Source organism: Mus musculus, chromosome 7 (genome assembly GCF_000001635.26).
Source record: "Mus musculus strain C57BL/6J chromosome 7, GRCm38.p6 C57BL/6J".
Classification (NCBI taxonomy): Eukaryota; Metazoa; Chordata; class Mammalia; order Rodentia; family Muridae; genus Mus; species Mus musculus.
The window spans coordinates 57,592,847-57,605,768 of NC_000073.6; the positions used below are offsets into that span (position 1 = coordinate 57,592,847).

The 12,922-nt window shown below is 39.5% G+C and overlaps 1 protein-coding gene across 2 annotated transcripts in view; it reads left to right on the top strand.

The window, feature by feature from the left end:
* Gabrb3 (gamma-aminobutyric acid (GABA) A receptor, subunit beta 3) overlaps positions 1 to 12,922 on the top strand; it is a 238,285-nt gene that overhangs the window by 2,329 nt on the left and 223,034 nt on the right. The gene's annotated exons all lie outside the window — the stretch shown is intronic.

Consider the following 12,922-nt stretch of genomic DNA (forward strand, 5'->3'; position numbering starts at 1 on the left):
TAAGGACAGTAGCTCAAGTTATTTTAAAACAGGTGTTTTGTGCACAATATTTTGAGAAACTTTTCTATAAATTATAGAGCTATAATTTGTACAAATAAATGAGAATAATTTTCTTTAAGCATTATAAGATTTATGTTTAAATAAATAAATTTTGAGGTTTATAGGAAAAACATATTCCACCAAACTTATTTTCATAATTTTCTAAAAAGAATTAATTACAGCATGAGGGGCTGGACTTCTCAGGAATATAGCACATACTTACCTAACACTCACCAAGTCCTGACTTTGATAAACAGTCCTGGTCTCCAGCACTTTAAAAAAAGAAGCAACAGTGTTTGTTTGTTTGTTTTGTTCTTATTTTTAAATTGTTCTTTTCCTCTAAAATATAGCACTGGGGACATCTGTGTATCCAGGTAGTACAACATGAAACATAGTAGCACAGGAGGGACATGACTTTAGTGCACACTAAAAATAAACATTATGCACATTGAACTTTTTTGTAGCTTTACAATATACTTTTGTCCAAAAGGTGTATTTTATGGTCTGGTGGGCGCAATTTCACTTATTCCTGATCCACTGTTGGAACAATTTCAGTGGGGAATTACAAGATCACTTGAGAAAACTAATTACGTGTATATTTAGTGCGTCTCTATGTCAAACATCACTGAATGTCAAACGGAAGCCAAATGTATTGAATGGTGCTATAAGAACACGCAGTATTAAAAGATCAGAAGAATGAGGGTGAGTGATAGTGTAGACCATTGCACATTTTATGATTTCATTGTCCAACTATTGTGATTTTATGTTGACGGTTGATACATGTAAACATATCACTTATTTGTCTTTGTTCATGGTCCATGAGTGAAGGTGTTCTCTCTTTAGACTTATTGATAGATGAACTGAAGATATAAGTTTCAATATAGAACAGCATTAAAGTGTATAACAGTAACCGTACACAGCATAACCACAGTATGTTCTCTTATGCCTCCTCTTTTTGCTTTCTCATGGGAGTACTTTTTCTGACTCTGGAGACATAACTTTATTTTGAATACAAATTAGAGCTTAGTAGAACTGGGGACCAAAGACTTTTGGACAGACATGATTGGCAGCCAGGAAAAATGTCTTTCCTACAGAAGCAGATTAGCCAACATTGTACTGTAGAACATACATGTACATAAGAGTTATGACACATGACCAATTATCAAAAGAACCTCAAATGTGGCTATTTTAGCAGTTACCCTTGGCAGGAAACAGCAGAGAATATGTGAATTTAAGGCTTAAGCCTTCATGCAGCCATTTGTGTGTGTGTGTGTGTGTGTGTGGGGTGGGGGGAGTAATTTATTCAGTTAACTGCTTCCTTAACTGTGGCACAAAACCAAATACTGTAAATTACGAGTAAAGAAACAATCACTAAATAATGAGTAGTCTTGTTTTAAGAGTGTTGTAACTATTGGAAGTAACAATGGCACTCAAAAACTAGGACATGGTAAGCACCACTTGAGTGGATGAGTGACATGCAGGGAAAAGAGAGGAAGGGGGAGAGAGAAAAAGACAGAGGAGGGTTAGAAGGTGGAGAGAAATGTTTCTGATGTGGAAAACTTCATGAAAGAAATTAGAATTAACCTGGATGGACATGAAGACTGGTTGGTACCACCAATAGAGGATGTTCTGTCTCAGGGGATACTGGCTGGTACCACCAGTAGAGGATGTTCTGGCTCAGGGGATACTGACTGGTACCACCAGTAGAGGATGTTCTGGCTCAGGGGATACTGGCTGGTACCACCAGTAGAGGATGTTCTGGCTCAGGGGATACTGGCTGGTACCATCAGTAGAGGATGTTCTGGGTCAGGGAAACAAATGGCAAAGTACATACGGCTGCATGAGCTGGATCAGAGTTGTGCTTATAACCAGAGAAGTGTAACTTAAAAAGCAGAAGACACATAAGCTGCCTAGGCCCTTTTACATCATGCCCGAGATTTCACAAAGTGATTTGTGGAAAATAGGAGTGTGTAAGCTGACAAGATTTGAGATGTGCTTTAAAGAGAATATTTTGGTAACCATTTAAATTTAGATAGAAGAGCAAAATAAAGGATGGCAGAATTAAAACTATTGTGATAAATGATCATGAAAAGTCATATATTTGTTGTAAATATTCTTGAAGTACTCACCCATATAATATATGCACATACACACACATCTAGACAGAAACACACATACACACATATATAAACAGAGTCCTATGTATACATGCACGCACATACACACATGCACACACACACACATATGCACACACACATATGCACACAAGCATTTGTTTGCAGTGCTGGGAATGCCTGCTAGATGAGCACCACAACACTGAGCTGCCTCTGCAGTTTCATAGACATAGTTCTGAAAACATACATTTCATGAAATAAGAAAGTATCCATGTACTCTGAATTATGTTGTATAGAATCACATATGTCGCTATACCGGAGAGATGACAGTGTGTTTGTTTATGAGTTTTGGAGACCATTGCTGCACAGTGGCGATACTGTGATTTTCTTTTTAAACCAGTGTGAAGCGCTGTCTATACCTGCTGGAAGATGTGTCGATGATGCCCCCGAAGATCTCAGACAAACAATTATACAAGTTATGTGTGTGTTCTGACTTCTCTTTTTGGTGTTTTGTGCAAGTAATTAGGAGTGCATTTGGTTACTTTAATACATAGAATTGATTTTTTTTTTTACCACAACTTTATATATGGTTACTGGAGAGATACTACTTTTTATTTATTTATTATTGTCTTCCTGTTTTTCTTTGCTTGATTCCTGACAGTGAGAAGGCGACATCATTTTCTTTGATATAACTTGTTTTGTTTCTCTTACACTCGCTTTAACATTGCAAGTATCTGTGAAATTAGACACTGTAATATAATTTTTGAGATTTAGCATGTGGATTTCTGAGAGACTGTATACATGTGAGAATACTACGTACTGAAAGTTATCGTATTTGTGTTGTGGTTTTGTTGCTTAACAGTGGTCTTTGTGTAAGATGCATATAGACTAGATAGGCGGATGGATAAATCAATGGTTGAAATATAGAAAGTGTAAGGTACTGCTAAAAAAATAAAATGTACTTAGAGTATTTTAAATGAGACTTTCATTAAAACGTGGATTAATTTGTTAGTTTACTGTTTAAACCCCACTTTCTTCTTTTTTTACTATGAAGTACTGGGAACCTAGGATCTGAATGGTAGAAGTTCTAATACTACTTCTGTGAGTTAACTAGGACTCTGCTATTCTTTTAAAAGTAATTCAATCCTAATGAAAGTGTAGATACAGAATCATTTTTTCTTCTCTGATTTCACACACCTATGAGCTATTGTCTCTATGCCTTGTCCTTACTGCAGCCTAGGCATCATCCATGGGTACTGTGTTAGTTAGGGACTCTATTACTATGGTAAAACACGTGACCAAAGTCAACTTAAGGAGACAAGAGTTTACTTTACCTTCCAAATCTTAGGTCCCACTCTGTCCCTGAAAGAAGTCAGATAAGAAACTAAACGCAGGAACCTAAAGACAGGAGCTGTTGTAGAAGGCATGGAGGAACGCTATTTATGACTTGCTCCCCAAGGCTTTTATGGCCTTCCTAGACAACTAGAACCACCTCCCTATGGCAACTTGGATCCTCTCTGACCAATCATTAACCAATAAAATGCACCACGGGCTTGTCTAAAGGCCAATTCCATGGAGACAATTTCTCGACTAGATTCCTTCTTCCCAGTTCACCCTAGTTTTCCTCAAGTTGACAAAAAACTAGTTCTCTTGTGTTAATGTGTCACATGTTGCATTTTCCCTTCATAAATCCACTTGTATGTATTTAGGTGTAAAAACAGCATAGTTAGTGCAGAAGAACACAGTTTAAGCCCATTTCAGGAAGCGTCTGGAGCCTCTTAACTATTAAATGGAAACATTGTCGTTCATGTTACAAAACACCATAGGGTAGCCGAACTTCAGCGATACAATGGTTAGCTCCAGATACTTAGACAAAACAGCATAAGGGCCTATGCTGATGCTCATTATGAGGAACACCTGATGTTCACACATTCATACATGTTCATATACAAGTGTTCATACATTATGTTCACACACGCTCTTTCTCAGGTGCACAATACACGTATTCTATAGTATTAGTTCATTTTTCTTGGCTTTTTCCCCCCTCCAGATGAAAGAAGAAAGAGCAGACCTATTCAGGCTAGAGTAAGCTAGGATCAAGGGTTTGGGGAATTGTTTAACATCCTTTCTCTGACTTCAGAGTGGATTTGCTGTTGATGATTGCTGATTGAGCGCCTATCTAGTATAATCTTGCACTCTGCTGGCTTGCTGGCAGGAGGCTAAATCCCAGAAGATATTTAGGGTGCTTAGAAAGACTCTAGACCTAGCAGCTATGGTTTCACTCCTAACGCTATGAACTCTAGTCTCAGGTGACTCACTGACCCCAAGCTTCCAGTGCACAGATGGATGCCAACACTGGATCATGCAGGGCCCTGCAGAGAAAACTGTAGTCAAAACACTTGTGCTATCCGTAGCAGGGAGCCGTCTGTCCCCTTGTTCCTTCACTAAAGGCGTAGATCACATTCAGAGCTGTAAAAGAATTGCTACAAGCAGTTCAAAGGTGGGGAATATGCTAGTGTTCTCAGTGCAGAAGAAAGCTGGGTATGACTCAGCCAGGGAAAGAATGTTTCGCTGACCCAGTTGGGGGTTGGAAAGCTGCTTACCAGGAAGACATTCTCAGGATGGTCCACAGAGTGTGTCCCTGTTTGATTCTAGGCTGCTGTGCATAGAGGTCTGGGTGTTCATTGAGAACAATACTTTTCGCTGCCAGTATGTTTCATGCCTAAGTCATGAGAGTACATCAATGCCAGGCACTTACAAGAATGCGTAATTGAACTGAGGAAATAGATAACAGCAGCCCCTTACATAACCCTCTTTATGAAGAGAGGCTTGTGTTTAATATTAGCATGGATGGTATAGGGAGCCCTAGGCAGATGCTTTTCCTCTTTCCCTCTAGGGAGCTTGGAAAGCTTGTATTGTTAGAGCTTCTTTAAAAAAAAGTGGATCTTTCCCTCTCTTTCTTGTTTTGAATGGCTTTCTTCTTGAGCCTTCTCGGGGTTGTGTATGGTGCCTGGCATGTAAATATTTGGTTTTAAGTGATGCGCATTTAACAAACAGTTATATCTGGAAGGAAATTAACTGGGATTCAGTTGGTTGAAAATTATGACAAGTTTCTGTCTTCAGCCTTCCAAAGCAAACCCTCTGCTCGCGTTTCCTTAGATGACAGGAAGTGAAAGCCGTTGGATGAGTAGCGGCTGCTGTCTGTACTCCTTGTCAAAGTTGGTGATTGTTTAAAAGAGGAATGGCACAGACATAAAGGGGGGGGGGGAGGGTAGTCCCTCCAAGTGACTGCATGAAGGAGCTAAGAGGAAAAAAACCAAAACCAAAACAACAACATGGGTTTCAGGGGGCCAGTGTATGTGACTCTGAGAAAAGAAAAAATAAAGCTTAAGTCAGATTGTAGACATTGTCATTTTCACGTGTCAAGTTATTTGGATCCAGTACTTGCTATTTACCAAAATCTGGTCAATGTGGCAGCCTAGGAAACAGAGCCTCTCCCTTTTTTCACACATGGGTCGTCTGTGTTTTATAATGTGCACCGGTCCCTGTATTCTGAGGTATCTGAAGCACATGGAGGAGATGAAATCTCTTGAGGTGCAAAAGAGTCACATCATTGTGCAGTTTTACTATTTACTTATTTTACATTCTTTAAATATTCTATCACATTGCCTTTCAAAAGTGCCAGTCACCCTTGGCAAAGTATTAAAAGTTCAGATGAGGAAGTATTTTCAGGGCAAACCGGCACAGATGTACTGAGCAGCAGGGCTGGGACCAGGGCTTGTTCAAAGGCCTTCCCAGCTCACCCTTACTAGAGAGTGACACCCATGCTCTGTGCAGGGGTCAGTAGGATTGTCACCCTCAGGTACATTCTCCCCTCCTACTTTGCTAAGATACCATATTCTTTCGGGCATTTGTCACAGTTTTAAACCTTATTTGGTTGTCTCCCTTGTACAGTTTCTCCCGTTGATTCTCCATTAGATCCTGTGAAGCAGAACTGTGTCTGGGTAGTGCGAGTACTGTGAGTAGTACTGTGAGTACTGTGAGTAGTACTGTGAGTACTGTGAGTAGTACTTGCTTTTTGCTTGTTGCTGGAGAGGTGCCTATTAGATATTTGCTTTTAAAAAAAAAAGGTATGAACGGGAGCAAACAGCTAAATGTATATACAATTTAATGAATAGGTGTAAACATTTTCAAAAAGATACTTTTATAACTTAAAACTTGGGTACCTGTGAAGAATCTTCCAGACAAATATGTATGCAGTTTTTTTACTTGAGGAGACATAGTTCAGTCAGAATGTGTATAATTGTACTCCATATAGTACCATAAGCTACCAATAAAATCTTCCGTAGCTGCTACCTCTGTCACTAAGGAGCTTTTATGCTGATTTCAAAGCAGAAAGAAGAGTAAAAGCCTGCATTCACCCCACAAAATTCAGCCTGTGTCAGGGTTGGTGTGGGTAATTCTAAACCAATCACTGTGTTTTGACACAGAATTTTGTCTCTGCTTAGAAAGCACACGAGCCTTTCCAGGCAGTTGGGGAGCTGAAATTGTGCTTTTTATAGAGACTCCTTGGGCCACGCTTTCCCCATCCCTCCTAGTAGTACTATCCAGAGATGAGGTAGTTTTCAGTTGTTTGATGATTTTTAGGGCTGTGTACTTTAGGACCATTTATGTTAGCCATTAAAATAATTATCTATCTTCAAAACTTGGAAGGACAAAGATAGGTCCAGTCTCTTAGAGATTTGCAGTACCATCAATTTAAACCAAAGCAGAGCTTTGCATTCTGAGGCTGGGGTGAAGATTTGCCTTGTTCATAGTTTTCTCGAGACGGTGTCATGACGTAGAATAAATCCATCACTAAGTGCTAGCTATTGTATGTCTGCATCTTGCCAGGAAGCTTAAGCACCACACAGCCACATTGTAAACAATCAAAGCTTCAGCGTGAATGATTCTCACATTCAGAAGAATAAGAATAAAATTAAGATGTGAATGAAACGACACCCATTTACAAGCCCTAATTTGTGCTTCTTTATTCATTTTGAAAGAGGATATAGATTCCATTGATTACATCATCACACGTTTTCCTCCATCCACTTCTTCTTACTCAAAAAATTAAATTTTGAAAGAAAATGTGATGTTGAAATGATTACAAAGTAAATGTACAAATACTTTCTACATAGTTGTCAAACACAAATATTATATATATATGTGAATGTGTGTACAACTGTCATTCTTGCTATTAATATAACATAAATATTTTTCCTGTTGTGATGCAGGGGCTATGCATTTGGCAAAGATTTTACATAAAAGAAGTTCATATGTTATCATTGATGGTTATAGGTGATATTTTCTGTACCCAAACCCAAGTATTGTTTCCCATAGATCAAGTAGAAACAAAACAAAACAGCATTTTGTTTCACAGTAACAGACTTTCATGCCCAGGAGAAGGTTGTTAATTTTAAGCCTCTGTTTTTTTCTTCAGAGTGCTAGGAGAACAACTTGTAAGGTGGAAAGGATGAATGTATTGAAAAATAAAAGGCTCAGTAAGCTTCGGGGCCAACCACACATTATTACTGTTGTAGTAGAGGTGCTGAGGATAGAACACAGGCCCCATTCCATAAAAGGCAAATACTCTGTGCTGAGCCATAACCCTAGTCCAACAGACTAGTGCTGAGAACAAAATGTGGCTTCCTGTGGCTGCTGCCTGTGCCTGCTTTCTGGAGAGAAGGAATAGAACCCTGGAGATACATTATTGGGGTTGACAATGGGGAGATACATTATGGAGGGAGACAGGTCGACTTCAGTGTTGCGTCCTGTAGGAAAGTCCCCTTCTATGATTGAACATGTTACATGTCATACCCAGACTTTCTGAAATTTATGTTTTTCCCCCTAGCTCATTGTAGTGCATGCTCTTGTTTGCAAGGGTCCCCAAAGTGCAAGTGTGTGTGAGCTTAGTACCCAGTGCAATAGTGTTGAAATGTGATACCTTTAAGCAGTGATCAATATAAATACCCTGGTACTGGATTTCTCATAAAAGGGTGAGTTTGACTCCTTCTGCCCTCTGTGGAATGACATAGCAAGAAGACGTTTTCAGATGTCTTGACCTTAGACTTCCTAGCCTTCTCCAATAGCAGGAAACAAATGCATTTTCTTTATAACTTACCAAGGCTCAGATGTTCTGTTATGGTCTAAGATTCCATACTATCATTTCTGTTATCTTTGCATAAAATAAAATTGTATCTGGATAAAACTCTCTAGCAATTTTAAACATGTTCCTGAGAACAATTTAAAACAAACAAACAAACAAATAAGCAAACCCCCTGCCTCTACTAGGTAACACTTTTGTGTAGCTCTGTAAGTTTCACATACATGTTCATGTTCATGAAGAGCCAGTGGTATTATCTCAGAGCACAGATATACTTCTAGACTTTTCCACAAGCCATAGTACTGCCATAGAAGGATAATATTGCTTGATTTAGCTAGAAAGCTCAGGAGTTACCAAAACCCTGGTATGAGTGGGCGAGTAAATCAAAGTAGATCCAGAAATGTAGTGAGTCAAACATTTCAACTGTAATTGTTTTTGGTTTTTGCTACTTGGAAGCACAGAAAACTGGCTTAAGACTGGAGCCTGTGGAGTGGCCTTACTGGGTAGGAGCACTTGCTATGTAAACCTGAGGATCTACAAGTCCCCAGCACCTAAGTGAACACACCTGTAATCCACTGCACAGATCTGTTACCCTGTCCTTAGGAGTGGAGAGAGGTGGATCCTGAGAGCTCACTGGCAACCAACCTAGCAGAAACAAAAAACTTCCAGGTCACTGGGAGGCCCTGTCTCAGGGCAACAAGACCAGTATCAGAAGATGCCTACCTAATGGCATTTCTCTGGCATCTGCATGTGCACAATATGTTCTTGTAGTCACACTCACATGCAAACACCATACCCCCACCCCCTCACCCACCACACACATGCACATACACCCCAACCCAACTGCACATACTCATATACACACACTCACAAGAAAGGAGGAGGATTTGTGGTGGGGGGATGGTTCTATAAGTAAGAAATTGGCTGTGCAAGCAGAAGGCTGCATTCTTACCCTAGCACTCATGTAAAAGCCAGAACTGCTTCTATACACCTGTAACTCCAGAGCTGGTGAGGGCAGAAGTGAGAAGGGAGGGGCACTGGAGACAGGAAGGTCCCTCTGTCCATTGATCCTTGGCTCAGTCGACAGCTAGCCTAGCTACTTGATGAGCTCTGAGTTCCAGAAGAGGCTGTTTCAGAAGCTAAAGTTGAGAGAAGTAAAGGAAGTCATTTTGTGTCAACCTCTGATCTTCACACATACGTGTGTGTTTGTGTATAGAGGTAACATCCTCCCTCCCTTTCCCCTTTTTCCTCTCAGGGTTCTTGTTTTAGAAAGAGAACGCTCATCTGCATATCTATCTATCTATCTATCTATCTATCTGTCTGTCTGTCTGTCTGTCTATCTATCTATCTATCTATCTATCTATCTATCTATCTATCTATCTACTATCTATCTGTCTATCTCATCTTCCTACCTGTTATATATCCAGCATCTATCTTTCTACCTGTTATCTATCTATCCAGAATATATCTATCTTCATATCTGTGTCTACTTTGTAGCATTTATCTGCCTATCTCTGTTTATCTATCCAGCATCTATCTGTGCAACTATCTTTTCCCTATGGTTTGTCTTACTTACCATTATATTATATTGCATGAGTTTATTTTATGATTGATAACTCATGCCCACACTTGAGAACTCATCTTATAAAATGAAAGTTTAATTGCATGGATAATTTTCACCACATCCTAAGGAAGTTAACCCATAGAGGCCATTGGAGGTTTAACTTGCAAGAACACTTCTGCTGTGGAAAAAGTTAGCTGTTGGAACATTTAGGTCACAGAGTGTTTTGTGAGAACTTGGACAAATCCTTTCTTTATGGCTTTTTTTTTTATTATTACTTTTCTTTTTTCTCTGAACAAATACCTGAGAAGAAGCAACTTAGGAAGAGAAGGGTTCATGCCTGTTTAGACCTAGCCATTTGTGATGGAGAGATCTTGGAGGCAGGGCTATGAGCCACATTGCTTTAGCCACAAGGAATAGACACCCAGCTTTGTTGTACATCTTCAAGTGGACTGTGTACGTGTCTCCTGTAGTCAAAACATCTTTCAGTTTTTATTCTAAGATAGCGAAATTGTGGGCTATCAAAATTGTCCATATTCAGAATTAAGATTCAAGACATTTAATGTTTCCTTTTTATTATTTTGTGGTGTTTTCTTAATTTCATAAATTTTTACATGGAATTTACAAATGAAAATCAAAGAGAAGAGCACATAGGCTGGCTGTTTATTAAATGTACTATTGCATTTAGCCAAATGCAGAATGAAAAGACTGCATTTAAAAGAAGATAGTTGAGAGGCAAAAACCAGCTAGGGTGTGTAAGGCTCTGGATCCCCAGCTAGAAGCATATAATTAAAAGGCAGCATTTGTATATGAGATCTACTGTAAAAACCCAGCATTTTGCTGTGTTATAGTTCCTCTTGATGCCTGATTTCAATACAAATGAATTTTACATATATAAGATCCAATCTTGTAAGTTGTAGAGGGTAAGGATGAAGGTGTTGGCTTCCCCGCAATATATGTATAGCATTAAGTAAAATTGTTGACTCTTGTAAGTTATTTAATTCTGCAAAAGGAGAAATTCAGATGTTCAAATTCTTATGTAACTCAGACTCTACCTATTTAAGATTATGTAAATCAAAGCATGGTGTGGCTCACAGTTGGAAGCTGTTATTGACTCCACTGAAATCATAACAAATTAAATGTTTCAAAGTGTTGAGCCTTTCTTTGTTTTCTCATCATATGCAAAGCCCTTGTGATAATAGATTGTGGTGTATGCTGAGAAGTTTTGCTGTTTTTCCACGTGACAGTACAACATTGGTCTACAGTCGTAGTCCATGTGTGTGCTATGAAAGCTCTCCTTCAGTCTACAAATCTCTCATATTCTCTTGCTGCTCTTGCAAAGTTCAGGCATTCAAAGAGGCAAACATCTTTTTTCTTTCTTTCTAAGTTTAATAGAATTAGCATAGATAGGGAATGAGCAGCTCTCTGAAAGCCTGGGTGGGTGCAGCTCATGGGCACTTCTTAGCTTACTGGAATAAAGGGGGAAGGGCCAGTTAAAGTAGTGTATGCCCAGCATGGCTCCTGTGTGGCTGACCAGGATGTCAGTTACCTATTATTAAGAGATAAGCAATAATGTTCTTACCTTTCTTTCACCGTTCTTTATTTCAAAACAACTGAAAAGGGTTCTCTTTTCTTTTCTCACATCCCCAGAAGAGAAATTATCCAGAGGCTGACAGGAAATCAAGCATCTATTAACCAACAGCTAATTTCCTGCTATATACCCACCTTTGCTGCAATCCAAACTTGATTATGCAATAATGTTCAGCTAGAAGACTGGGAACTTGCCATCCTATAGTGCTTATAATAACCCTGGTCACTTAACCAGCAGGAGGGCCTTGCAGTCTATCTCACATGTTAGAGAACTGTTTCCTGTGTGAATTATCACAATAGTGCTAGTGTTTCTAGGGCACGGCACTTTAATGCAGATTTTCCTTTTTTTTTTCCATTATAGCCAAAATTCAAAACCAATAATGAACACAATAATAGCCTGAGATAGTAAGCATAGTAATAGAATTTCATCAACGGGACAAGAGAGCCCTTTGGGAGAGTTGAGAAGTGGAGTGCACAGTACTGGTTTTGTAAATATGTGGGAAACTCACTGGTGTTAATACTTCAGACTGAAGCTTTAGCAAGAGACTCCAAACTGGGCTTTATGCACAGATTTGAAGCATTCCAATCTTACCAAAGGACCTTTGATTTTTGTTTTGTTTTGTTTTTTACGCTTCACACCAGAGCTAGCTGGAAGGAGTCAAAGGAGTGAACTTCTCCTGTTTTAACTTTCAAAGTAGGTAATGTCACCTAGGGATGATGCCTTGGATGACTGATTTTAATTCAGTTGTGCTGCTGAGTTGTGTCCTCTTGCTCTGCCTCCCCCCACCCCCATTCCAGAATACTTGGGATTTAGAAGGTGACTTGACTCATATGTGAGTGACTGAGCCATTGACATAAACAAAGCTAGCTTTGGATTGCCAATATTTTGTATCTATGGACAGTAAGTGCCCCTGTGTAAGCTTTGCCCATATGGTTTCAGAGGTACAATACTGCTGAAATATCATGGCCAAGACCTGTTATTGAAGGAACTCATGAAGAGTGTGCTCATCTGAGATTCCACTGATGAGTCAGTATAGGAGTCATGGAGGAGTCAATCATGGTGAGTTTGTAACAGATGCAGGTCATGGTTACAACGACTGTGAATGGAGAAACAGGAAGAAGATGGCAGTGCTTGGCTGGGTGCGTTGAGCCACATACAGTCAGCCATTACTTATAGCATTCTGCAAGTTAACCTGGGGAAAAATGGAGAGGGACACAATTGAAGCAGCTTTGAACAACAAATATTTATCCTCACAGATAAGCAGTCTGCAGCATGGAAATGTGAAATCCCCCTGCTGTCCAATTCAAAGCCTGGTGAGAGTTTCCCAGTTCATTGATTGGCTGGGTGGGTTATCCCATGGCAGAAGGACCAGAGTCCCTTGGACATGTCTACAGAAGGCACTTACTCAGAAAGATGTAGCAAGGGCATAACACTCTTCAGGCTGAGGCAGGAGCACCACAAGTCCTAGGCCA